This window comes from Rana temporaria, chromosome 11 (assembly GCF_905171775.1).
Source record: "Rana temporaria chromosome 11, aRanTem1.1, whole genome shotgun sequence".
NCBI lineage: Eukaryota > Metazoa > Chordata > Amphibia > Anura > Ranidae > Rana > Rana temporaria.
Window position 1 is genome coordinate 41,053,975 of NC_053499.1, and position 13,514 is coordinate 41,067,488.

The window sequence follows — 13,514 nt, forward strand, 5'->3', positions numbered from 1 at the left end:
GCGCAGAGAAGCAAGCACCGAATTCACAAAGCGCTTGCCTCCAAATCTGCGCTGGGTTTCTTAGGCGTAAGTCGTCGTAAGTGGAAGTGGGCGTGAGCCATGCAAATGAGGCGTGACCCCATGCAAATGATGGGCTGAGTCTCAGCCAGATACAAATAACGAACGGCGCATGTGCCGTCACGTGGACGTATCCCAGTGCGCATGCTCAGAATCACGTCGGAACTACTCCCTAAGATACGACGGATCACTGCCTACGACGTGAACGTAACCTGCGCCCAGCCCTATTCACGTACTACGTAAAATATGACGGCTGTGTTCCCTGGTCCATACCTTAGCATGAGTTGCGCCTCCTATATGGGGAATAACTTTACGCCGGACGTACGACTTACACAAACCACGTATATTATGCGCCGGGCGCAAGTACGTCCGTGAATCAACGTATCTCCCTTATTTCCATATTTGAATAGGAAATCAATGGGAGCGCCTCTTGCAGCCAGCGTAAATATGCGCCCACGATACGCCGGCGTAGGAAAGTTACGTCGGTCGGATGAAGCCTATTTTCTGGCGTATCTTGGTTTCAGAGTCCGGCGCATAGATACGATGGCGCATATTTACACTTACGTGGCATATCTCGAGATACATCGGCGTAAGTGCTTTGTGAATCCGGGCCATAATGTGTAGGCAGGAGCGGTGCACAGATCTGAATGAAGACACTGGGCTAGATTCAGGTAGGAGAGCGGATCTTTATATTGGCGTAACGTATGTCATTTGCGTTACGCCGCCGCAAGTTTTTCAGGCAAGTGCTTTATTCACAAAGCACTTGCCTGTGAAGTTGAGGCGGCGTAGTGTAAATCACCCGGTGGAATTCAAATTCGGCGGGTAGGGGGCGTGTATCATTTAAATCAAGCGCGTCCCCGCGCAGAACGAACTGCGCATGCGCCGGCCGCGACTGAATCCCAGTGCGTATGCTTCAAATGACGTCGGCAAATCGTCATGCTTTCGACGAGAATGTAAATTACGTCCAGCCGTATTCGCAAACGACTTACGCAAACGACGTAAAAAATTCAAAACTCGGCACGGGAACGACGGCCATACTTAACATTAGCTACGCCTCATATAGCAGGGGTAACTATACGCCGGAAAAAGCCGAACGCAAACGACGTAAAAAAAAAGCGCCGGGCGGTCGTTCGTTTCTGAATCGGCGTAAATACTAATTTGCATATTCCTTGCGTAAAAATACGGAAGCGCCACCTAGCGGCCAGCCTGAAATTGCAGCCTAAGATACGACGGTGTAAGACACTTACACCTGTCGGATCTTAGGAATATCTATGCGTAACTGATTCTCTGAATCAGGCGCATAGATACGACCGACCACACTCAGAGATACGACGGCGTATCAGGAGATACGCCGTTGTATCTCTTTTCTGAATCCGGGCAACTGTGGTTTAAATAAAAACCAGCCAATGTTAATAACCTTTTGGTTTTGTTAGTTTTGCTCAGGCTAGTTGCAGAATAGACATATTTCTTATCAGTGCAATGGTACCAATGCCAGGTTTTTCAAGGTTTATTTTTATCTCTCTTGTAGGGTTGTGTAGAAATGATTCCAGGGAAATCATTTTTTCAATGAAGTTTGAATTTACCAAAACTTTGTCCAAATATCTCGCTAGTTTTGCAATCTCAAGGTATTGGTGCCCCACGGTTACAAAGCTGGCAGAACGGACCACAGAGTTCTTCTACTGGCACATTTTTTTATACTGATTACAGGGTCAGTTTAATGGGAATTTTTTTTAAATAATAGCAAAACACACCAAAAAAGGGCAAAAAATAAAAAAACAAAAAGGGCAAAAAATAAAAAAACACACAACACACACCAAATCCCCTTGGAGCGATTAAAAACACATTGCAGCCTTTAAGACTATCTTAGGGCATTTGTATAAACATTAAAGTGTTACTAAACCCACAACATGCTTGTCAGGGCCGGCTCTACCAGGGTTCCAGGTGGGTCTATGGGTCCCAGGCGGTGGCGCACTGCCCAAGGACCTGAGGTTCCCTCCCTCTAGCGTGCAGTGTCATCCTTGTACTGCATTCCCGCTGTCACTGGCCGAAGTGACATACATCTCTTTTAATTGAACAAGCTTAGGTTAGAAGCTGATTGGCTACCATGCACATCTGCAGCAGATTTTGAGTGCTCCAGTTTTACACTAAGGCCCCTTTCACACTGGGGCGGGAGGTACGGTGGCGGTATAGCACCGCTAAAAATAGCGGCGCTATACCGTCGATATTGCCGCGGGATTCGGCCGCTAGCGGTATGGTATTAACCCCCGCTAGCGGCCGATAAAGGCTTAATACCGCCCGCAATGCGCCTCTGCGGAGGCGCATTGCGGGTGGTATTTCCGCGGTTTCCCATCGCTCCAACGATGTTGCTTGCAGGAGATTTTTTTCTCTCCTGCCAGCGCATCGCCTCAGTAGGAAAGCCCTCGGGCTTTCACATTGAGAAGGCTGGGCAGGAGTCTTTCAGGCGGTATTTAGGCGCTATTTTTAGCGCTGTACCGCCTGAAAAACTCCTCAATGTGAAAGGGGTCCAAGTTCACACCTATGTGTGTGGCTGCGGGAATCGCATCTGTTCCCGCAGCCAAATTGCGCTGCTCTTGGGAGACATGTGGGGCTGCCATTCATTCTGATTGGCACCCCCATGCATCTCAGCACACGGTGCAGGTGTGGGAACTGCAGGGAAATCACATTATTTTTCAAACTTGAGTATCATACATTTCACAATGGCACTCCCCGGGCAATGAACTGTCTTTAAGCTTCCTCAAACCCAATGCAGAGCTATGTGTCCCTGTGCCAGTCGCAATGACATCAGAGAACCTTCAACCACTGGAGCATAGGGGGGAAGAGGCTGCGGGGGGCTGGTCGAGCAATGAGGATTGGGTAAGTATAACTGCTGAGCCTGGTCATCATAGACATTAAGGATGAGCTCCGACGTGTTCGCACAGCCCACGTGCAGAGCCCGCCAGGAAGTCGGCACTGCGCTGCGCTAATCACAGGCAGTGAGACATTTCCCGATCTCTGCAGCTGAGCATCGGGACAATGTCTCACTGCCTGTGATTAGCGCAGTGCCGACTTCCTGGCGGGGTCTGCACGTGGTCTTTGCGAACACGCCGGAGCTCATCCTTACTAGACATAAAAGAGCAATTAACCCTTGCAATGCAAGGGGGACTTCTAGGACCGGATTCAGATACAATTGCGCATCTATCTGCGGGCGTAACGTATCTCAGATACATTACGCCGCCGTAACTTAGGGCGCAAGTTCCGTATTCAGAAAGAACTTGCGCCCTAAGTTACGGCGACGTAGTGTAAATGTGTCGGCGTAAGCCCGCCTAATTCAAATGTGGATGATGTGGGTGTGTTTTATTTAAATTAATTGTGACCCCACATATTTGAAGTTTTTTACGAACGGCGCATGCGCTGTCCGTGAACGTTTCCAAGTGCGCATGCTCCAAATTACGCCGCAAACTGTCAATGCTTTTGACGTGAACGTAACTTACGTACAGCCCTATTCGCGAACGACTTACGTAAACAACGTAAAATACGACGCTGTTCGTGTGTTTCCGACGTCCATACTTAACATGACTTACCCCTGCTTTATGAGGGGTAACTTTACGCCGGAAAAAGCCTTACGCAAACGATGTAAAAAAAATGCGCCTGGTGGACGTACGTTTCTGAATCGGCGTATCTACCTAATTTGCATATTCCTTGCGTAAATGTACAGAAGAGCCACCTAGTGGCCAGCGTAAATATGCGGCCTAAGATACGACGGTGTAAGAGACTTACGCCGGTCGGATCTTAGGGAAATCTATGCGTAACTGGTTATACGAATCAGGCGCATTGATACGACCCCGCCACTCAGAGTTACGACGGCGTATCCGGAGATACGCCGTCGTAACTCGTCTCTGAATCCAGGCCCTAGTGTTTAGTTAAGGACAATTTATGGAATGGGAAACATCGGCACTTTAATGTCTTTCAAAGAATTCAGCATAAAGAATAGCTTTTTGGCAAATACATTATATCGGTGAAGGGGTCAAGGGAGAGACTTCGATACAACAAATATATAACCATGATAAAGCACAATTCATTTTGGGTATCTGGATTATCTGAGTTGATTCAGTGCCAGACCATTATTCCATCATCATTTGCTAACAACCTCCAAATTTAAATTTCAAAGGTCAAAATCATGAAAATCATTTACTTTGTAGCAGTCTCCAATGATGCAGAAACATAGGGCACTGAAGGTCCATCTTAACCCCTTCATGCCTAAGGGTAAAACAAATTTAAAGGCCTAAGCACAATTTTGCAACTTTGGTATGTGTTAGTAAAACTGTACATATCGTCACAACTACTTTCCGTATCCAGGTGGATTATACCCTATTTATTTTTTTCAGGAAAAATCAGGCTTTCTTTTATTGGTAAATGGTAACGGATATCTACTGATTTTTTTTTTTTTTTAATTCAAAGGAAAACTGGACGAAAATAGTAATTAAATTTAGCTGTATATTTCTTGTTATTATCATAATTTATCACCAAAGAACAACCCAAAATAAATTCTCCTGCTCCTGGCGATTGCAGCGATACCACATATGTGTATATTAGTTGTTGTTTGTACCCGTAGTGCAACCCAGAATCAATAGTGCGCATTTTGCATTTTTTTATCCTTCTTAAAACACACTAACGCGAATACTAATATAATTATTCTATTTTTTTTTAACCACTTGCCGACCAGCCTTCGTCATTATACAGTGGCAGATCAGCACGTTCCCCGTGAATCACCTTACCTGTACGTTGGCTCCTTTAAAACCACTTAAGACCCTGACCAAAATGCAAAATTTGGCACTGTGTCGCTTTAACAGACAATTGCGCGGTCGTGCGACGTGGCTCCCAAACAAAATTGGCATCCTTTTTTTCCCACAAATAGAGCTTTCTTTTGGTGGTATTTGATCACCTCTGCGGTTTTTATTTTTTGCGCTATAAACAAAAATAGAGCGACAATTTTGAAAAAAATGCAATATTTTTTACTTTTTGCTATAATAAATATCCCCCAAAAATATATAAAAAAACTTTTTTTTCCTCAGTTTAGGCCGATACGTATTCTTCTACCTATTTTTGGCAATAAGCGTTTATCGGTTGGTTTGCGCAAAATTTATAGCGTTTACAAAATAGGGGATAGTTTTATTGCATTTTTTTTTTACTACTAATGGCGGCGATCAGCAATTTTTTTCGTGACTGCGACATTATGGCGGACACTTCAGACAATTTTGACACATTTTTGGGACCATTGTCATTTTCACAGCAAAAAATGCATTTAAATTGCATTGTTTACTGTGAAAATGACAGTTGCAGTTTGGGAGTTATCCACAAGGGGGCGCTGAAGGGGTTATGTGTGACCTCATGTGTGTTTACAACTGTAGGGGGGTGTGGCTGTAGGTGTGATGTCATCGATTGTGAATCCCTATAAAAGGGATCACACGATCGATGCCGCCGCCACAGTGAAGAACGGGGAAGCTGTGTTTACATACAGCTCTCCCCGTTCTTCAGCTCCGGTCCCGGTCACGGAGCTTCGGACCGCCGGGTCGCGACCCACGGCTGGACAATAGCACAGCACGTACCTGTACGTGCATGTGCCCAGCCGTGCCATTCTGCCGACGTATATGTGCAGGAGGCGGTCCTTAAGCGGTTAAGAGTCATACCAGGCACGCGGCCCTTTCTTGCCAGTGACATTTACACAGTAATCAGCACATTTTTCTAGCACTGATCACTGTATGAATGTCAATGGTTCCAAAAATGTGTCAAAAGTGTCCAATCTGTCTGCCGCAATGTCGCAGTCCTGCTAAAAATTGCAGATTGCTGCCATTACTAGTAAAACCATTTTTTTTAAATAAAAATGCCATAAATCTATCCAATATTTTGTAGACGCTATAACTTTTGTGCAAACCAATCAATAAATGCTTATTGCGATTTTTTTTTTTTACCAAAAATATGTAGAAGAATACGTATTGGCCTAAACTGATGAAGAAATAATTTTTTTACCACTTTTTAACACACAGCTCCTTTCTCTATCTGCAACATAGTGGGCGTCCTGACTCTCCCGTATTCCAAGGGAGGGGGCGAGCACGACACTCCACACCAGGGAGAAAGCCTTGCATTACTGTGTGGAGTTACAGACAGAAGAACAGGAAGTGAGGATTTCTCAGAAGAAATAAGGACATTTAAAAGCAAAATGGAAGGATGAGGTAAGTGAAGGAGGACTGCACTAAGGTAAAGGAAGCTATTCACGAAAAAAAAAAATTGTACCTTTACAACCCCTTTAAAGCGGAAGTTCCACTTTTTGGTGGAACTCTGCTTTAATACATATATTGTGCATTAATGTGTGTTACCACATGGGGGCAGCAGTGGCAAGAAAAGGCAGACAAGCATGCAAATGTGAAGAACAATCATGTTACAGAATTCTATACAGTTATAGTGTTGGGGAGTTATTAGCTTGCATGAATTTGCAATAACGCCCAACTCCTATTTTGTTCATTTACTTCTTTAGCTTTGTTGTGCATCATTATGTGTTTAGGTGCGCCAGGACGCATTGATGTACATCATGATGCACATCGTAAAACGTGTTGAGATGAGTTTTGATGCTTCCCTTGATTTCAATTAAGTCCATAAAGAAATAGTGCAAATGTGTGAATCCAGCCTTAATAAATACATATACTATATATATATATATATATATATTAGGGCTGTGCAAATTAACTTTTAATTAATCGATTAATCTTAAATTTTTTTGATCGATCAAAATCTTTTTGATCGATTACAATTCTTTTGATTGGTACTCACCTCTCCGCCGGCTTCTGGGCCTTCAGGGAGTTCCGTCGGAGATCCAGTGGTGTCACGGACACCGGCGGGGCTTGCCGTGTCCATCTGAAGGGCTCCTTTGCTGTGCCTTCATATCTGCATGCCGGCGGGACCTTACTATCTGCCACACGCAAGGGCTGTTACACTTCCATCTATCAACCTGGGATTCTACAGCCATCCACTGGGAGTTGTGATAGTTCCCTTCACGGGACATCTACATGCCAATGGACTGATGTTAACCTCTCCTCATCTGGATTCAGCAGTGGTATCGTTGTACACATTTTTTTACCAGTATCGTACTTGGCTACATGTTTTTATGACTGCTTTTGGTACGGTTTGGTATTACTCGCACCATTTTTACAGTTTATGTAGCTACAACGATTTTATCTCCAGTGCAATATTTATTTTGTTACCTACTTGAAGACTATAAAAGTTTTAATGCTTTTCCCATCGAGCGCTGCCTTTGTGTGTTTTTTGTATCCTGCTATCCATTTTTCCAGTTGTTGGGAATCAGCCTGCAAGGAGATCAGCTAAAAGTAGTTGGACCTGTATGTGCGTTATAATTAATCGAAATTAGTCGATTAATCGATTTAAAAAAAAAACGATTAATCGAACAGAAAAATTTTGATCAGTAACAGCCCTAATATATATACAGTGAGGAAAATAAGTATTTGAACACCCTGCTATTTTGCAAGTTCTCCCACTTGGAAATCATGGAGGGGTCTGAAATTGTCATCGTAGGTGCATGTCCACTGTGAGAGACATAATCAAAAAAAAAATTCCAGAAATCACAATTTATGATTTTTTAACTATTTATTTGTATGATACAGCTGCAAATAAGTATTTGAACACCTGTCTATCAGCTAGAATTCTGACCCTCAAAGACCTGTTAGTCTGCCTTTAAAATGTCCACCTCCACTCCATTTATTATCCTAAATTAGATGCACCTGTTTGAGGTCATTAGCTGCATAAAGACACCTGTCCACCCCATACAATCAGTAAGAATCCAACTACTAACATGGCCAAGACCAAAGAGCTGTCCAAAGACACTAGAGACAAAATTGTACACCTCCACAAGGCTGGAAAGGGCTACGGGGAAATTGCCAAGCAGCTTGGTGAAAAAAGGTCCACTGTTGGAGCAATCATTAGAAAATGGAAGAAGCTAAACATGACTGTCAATCTCCCTCGGACTGGGGCTCCATGCAAAATCTCACTTCGTGGGGTCTCAATGATCCTAAGAAAGGTGAGAAATCAGCCCAGGACTACATGGGAGGAGCTGGTCAATGACCTGAAAAGAGCTGGGATCACCGTTTCCAAGGTTACTGTTGGTAATACACTAAGACGTCATGGTTTGAAATTATGCATGGCACGGAAGGTTCCCCTGCTTAAACCAGCACATGTCAAGGCCCGTCTTAAGTTTGCCAATGACCATTTGGATGATCCAGAGGAGTCATGGGAGAAAGTCATGTGGTCAGATGAGACCAAAATAGAACTTTTTGGTCATAATTCCACTAACCGTGTTTGGAGGAAGAAGAATGATGAGTACCATCCCAAGAACACCATCCCTACTGTGAAGCATGGGGGTGGTAGCATCATGCTTTGGGGGTGTTTTTCTGCACATGGGACAGGGCGACTGCACTGTATTAAGGAGAGGATGACCGGGGCCATGTATTGCGAGATTTTGGGCAACAACCTCCTTCCCTCAGTTAGAGCTTTGAAGATGGGTCGAGGCTGGGTCTTCCAACATGACAATGACCCGAAGCACACAGCCAGGATAACCAAGGAGTGGCTCTGTAAGAAGCATATCAAGGTTCTGGCGTGGCCTAGCCAGTCTCCAGACCTAAACCCAATAGAGAATCTTTGGAGGGAGCTCAAACTCTGTGTTACTCAGCGACAGCCCAGAAACCTGACTGATCTAGAGAAGATCTGTGTGGAGGAGTGGGCCAAAATCCCTCCTCCAGTGTGTGCAAACCTGGTGAAAAACTACAAGAAACGTTTGACCTCTGTAATTGCAAACAAAGGCTACTGTACCAAATATTAACATTGATTTTCTCAGGTGTTCAAATACTTATTTGCAGCTGTATCATTCAAATAAATAGTTAAAAAAATCATACATTGTGATTTCTGGATTTTTTTTTTTTGATTATGTCTCTCACAGTGGACATGCACCTACGATAACAATTTCAGACCCCTCCATGATTTCCAAGTGGGAGAACTTGCAAAATAGCAGGGTGTTCAAATACTTATTTTCATCACTGTATATATATATATATATATATATATATATATATATATATATATATATATATACATTATAAAAAGTGGATTCACACAGTTTGTTGCATTTATCATGCATAAAGTGCACTTGAGTTGATGTGCATGGTTATACCTGTTTAATATGTTACTTTGATGTGTGTTTTCTTTTTCTACAGCAAAGTTCATAGTCAAAATACTCAGCAAGTTCCATTATCACCCATAGTGTTGGTGTGAACTGTGTCTATTGAAAACAATGGATTATAGCTTGCCATTGCCTATAAAGCAGAGCTCACATAGGAAGGGGGGGGGGGGGATAGCACAAGGAGCCAGTCAGTTATGCTGCAAGGCATGGAGCACACTGATAGGAGGAGAAAGCAAAGTGTCAGAGACATGATCCTATCAGTCTGCTTACTTTCACTTACTGTCTGAAGGGATGGGAGGAGACCTGAAAGTACACTTGTGCTTTGCAGGAGACCTGTGTAATCTTATAACTGGATGGACAGACATACAAATCCTTTGGATGGTAAAATAGATCCTATGGGGCAGATCCACGTACCTGCGCGTAAAAATCCGCCGGGCGCAGCGTATCTAAGATACACTACGCCACTGCAACTTATTTTAATTTTTTCGAATCCTCAACGAATTTGCGCCGTAACTTACGGCGGCGTAGTGTATCTTTGGCGGCGTAAGGGCACGGAATTCAAATGAATGTAATGGGGGCGTGTTTTATGTAAATACGTCGTGACCCAACGTAAACAACGTTTTTTTTTAACTGCGCATGCGCCGTCCGTGGGGGTATCCCAGTGCGCATGCTCGAAATTAACCCGGAAAAAGCCAATGCTTCCGACGGTGACGTCATTCTACGCAAATCCCTATTCGCGAGCGACCTACGCAAACGACGTAAAAATTTCAAATTTCTATGCGTGAACGATGGCCATACTTAACATTGAGTACGCCTCAGAACAGCAGCTTTAACTATACGCCGGAAAAAGCCGAACGAAAACGACGTAAAAAAATGCGCCGGCCGGATGTACGTTCATGGATCGCCGTAAATAGCTAATTTGCATACTCGACTCGGAATTCGACGGTAACGCCACCTAGCGGTCGCCGAAATATTGCACCTTAAGATCCGACGGCGTACTAAGACGTACGCCTGTCGGATCCCTCCGAGATGCCGTCGTATCTTGTTTTGTAGATACAAAACAAAGATACGACGCTGGAATTTTAAAATTACGCCGGCGTATCAATAGATATGCCGGCGTAATCCTTTTGTGGATCTGCCCCTATGTACTGTATGTATTTTATCTGTATATTTAGCTGTTTGCCTGAAGATACGTTTTAGATAATGAACAAAGGCAAAGATGACAGACCCAGAGCCTGAACTCTGAGAAACAAGTAAGTCATCTTACCATTCTAAATCATGTTCTCCCTGTGCCTGCGTGGGTTTCCTCCGGGTACTCCGGTTTCCTCCCACACTCCAAAGACATAGGCCCGGATTCAAGTAGCACTTACGCCGGCGTATATCTACAGATACGCCGCGTAAATGTAAATGTGCGCCGTCGTATCTGTGCGCCGTGCCCACAGAACTAGATACGCCTGAAAATAGGCTTCCTACGACCGACGTAAGTTTCCTACGCCGTCGTATCGTGGGCGCATATTTACTCTGGCCGCAAGGCAATGAGTGAGATACGCCGATTCACAAAGTACTTGTGCCCGGCGCATTAATATACGCGGTTTACGTAAGGCTTACGTCCAGCGTAAAGTTAAGCCTCATAAAGCAGGTGTAAGTCATGTTAAGGTATCGACCAGGGAACAGCCGTCATATTTTACGTCGTTTCTGTAGTAGTACGTGAATAGGGCTGGGCGTAGGTTACGTTCACGTCGTAGGCAGTGATTCAACGTATCTTAGGGAGTATTTCCGACGTGATTCTGAGCATGCGCACTGGGATGCGTCCACGGGACGGCGCATGCGCCGTTTGTTCGGCCCATCATTTGCATGGGGTCACGCGTCATTTAAATGGATCACGCCCACTTCCACCTACTTTGAATTAGGCCGGCTTACGCCTACGAATTTACGTTACCCCCGGCGCAACGCTGGGAGCATTTGCTTTGAGAATACTGTGCTCGCCGCTCTGCGATACGTTGGTGTAGCGTATATTCGGCATAAATATGCGCCGCTCTACGTGAATCCGGGCCATACTGGTTAATTGGCTTCTGCCTAAATTGGCCCCCAGTATATGAATGTGAGTTAGGGACCTTAGATTGTAAGCTCCTTAAGGGTAGGGACTGATGTGAATGTACATTGTATATGTAAAGCGCTGCGTAAATTGACGGCGCTATATAAGTACCTAAAAAAAATAATAATAAACTGACACTGTGTTGGTTGATTCTATAACTCTATATACCGGTACTTTGTCACTCTGGGTATAAAAAATTATGTACATTTATGTACGTGTCCAAGCTTTGCTATGTTGAAGGGAACAATGATGATTTTGAAATAGCGTGACATATAAAGCGTCTATAAACCCAAGAAAATAAATGTATTGCAGCCTACCTTTCCTTAAAGCAGGTGTTCACCCGAAAAACTATTTTTAACATTAGATTGAGGCTCATTTTGTGAAGGGGAATCGGGTAGTTTTTTTTAAAATCGAAGCAGTACTTACCGTTTTAGAGAGCGATCTTCTCTGCCGCTTCCGGGTATGGGTCTTCGGGACTGGGCGTTCCTATTTGATTGACAGGCTTCCGACGGTCGCATCCATCGCGTCACGAGTAGCCGAAAGAAGCCGAACGTCGGTGCGGCTCTATACGGTGCCTGCGCACCGACGTTTGGCTACTTTCGGAAAATCGTGACGCGATGTATGCGACCGTCGGAAGCCTGCCAGAAGTCTGTCAATCAAATAGGAACGCCCAGTCCCGCAGCCCATACCCGGAAGCGGCAGAGAAGATCTATCTTTAAAACGGTAAGTACTGCTTCGATTTAAAAAAAAAACACCCGATTCCCCTTGACAAGATGAGCCTCAATCTAATGTTAAAAATTAAGTTTTTGGGTGAAGCTCCACTTTAAATGTGGTGGCTGCATTCATTTTTTTTTTTTTATACATTTTTCTTTTTTTCTGATGATCCTGCCAGGAACACACTTCCTGTAAGGTTACAACTGTAACACCTTCCCCCTCCATAAAACAGTGGGGAGGGTGTTTTGTGGTCGATGGAGATTTATGGGAACAATGCTAATTATTAATCACAGAGGAAGTAAGAACAAGTTATCAACTCACAAAATTTCTGGCTAAATGAACAGCAATTTTTTTTTTTGCATGTATTGAGCAGATGAATCACTTTCAATGGTAAATCTAACAAACCATAAGGGAGCAAATAAGAGAAGTGTATTGTTAGAGTTTACATGTGAAGGCCTCAATCTACCAGATTAACCAAATCAAATTTGTGACGCTTCCAGGGCCGTTTGAAGGAATTTGGGGGCCCCCAAGCAAAATGGGGGCCCCCAAGCACCTCCCCCGCATGCAAAGCCTACGTTAACGTTACACAATTTTTTTTCTCTATTCTTACCACCCCTTCTTCCCTGTAGGCTGCCGCTGAAGCGTAGCCGAGCTCCTCTACCCCTTGCCTCTTCCCCAGTCCCCTATCAGATGGTACCCGGCCCGGGCCCTGGCACTGTGTGGTACAGGAGATTCAGTTTCCTGTGTTCCCGGCTGGACTAAAAGGAAGTGAGCACTCAGTGTGCACTTCCTGTCAGTCCGGCCGGGAACAGGAAACTAAATCTCCTGTACCACGCGCGGTACACGGCCGGACTGACAGGACTCCAGGTGGAAGGAAGAGGAGCTCGGCCACGCTACATCCTGGGAAGGGGAAGTTGGGGGCCCCAGGCCAACTCGGGGCCCCAAGCAATTGTTTGTTTTGCCTGTCCTGTAGCGGCGGGCCTGGACGCTTCCCTATTCTGTCGGAAGCAAAAAAAAAAATTATTAATAAAAAAAATAATTTGGCTGGAGTTCTGCATTAGGTTATAATGAAGTGATGTCTTGTAGCCCAGGTTCATTTTTTGCATAATGGTTCTGTGGACATGCATCTGTTTTACAGTGTTATTTAAAGACAATCACCACCAGTAATTCAATACAACAGATTCACATATACGGTAATTCATAAATGCATACCCTGTGCAATAATGTGTGTTACCACATGGAGGCAGCAGTGGGTAGAAAGTCACACTGAGCCATACAAATATGGAGAAACAATCATCTTACAAAATTCGAATCAAACCAATAAACATTTTTTTCAAGTTATGAGCAGAGCTGCTGTTAGAAATCACGGGGCCCCGTACAGCCTACCTGACAGGGCCCCCCAGGCTC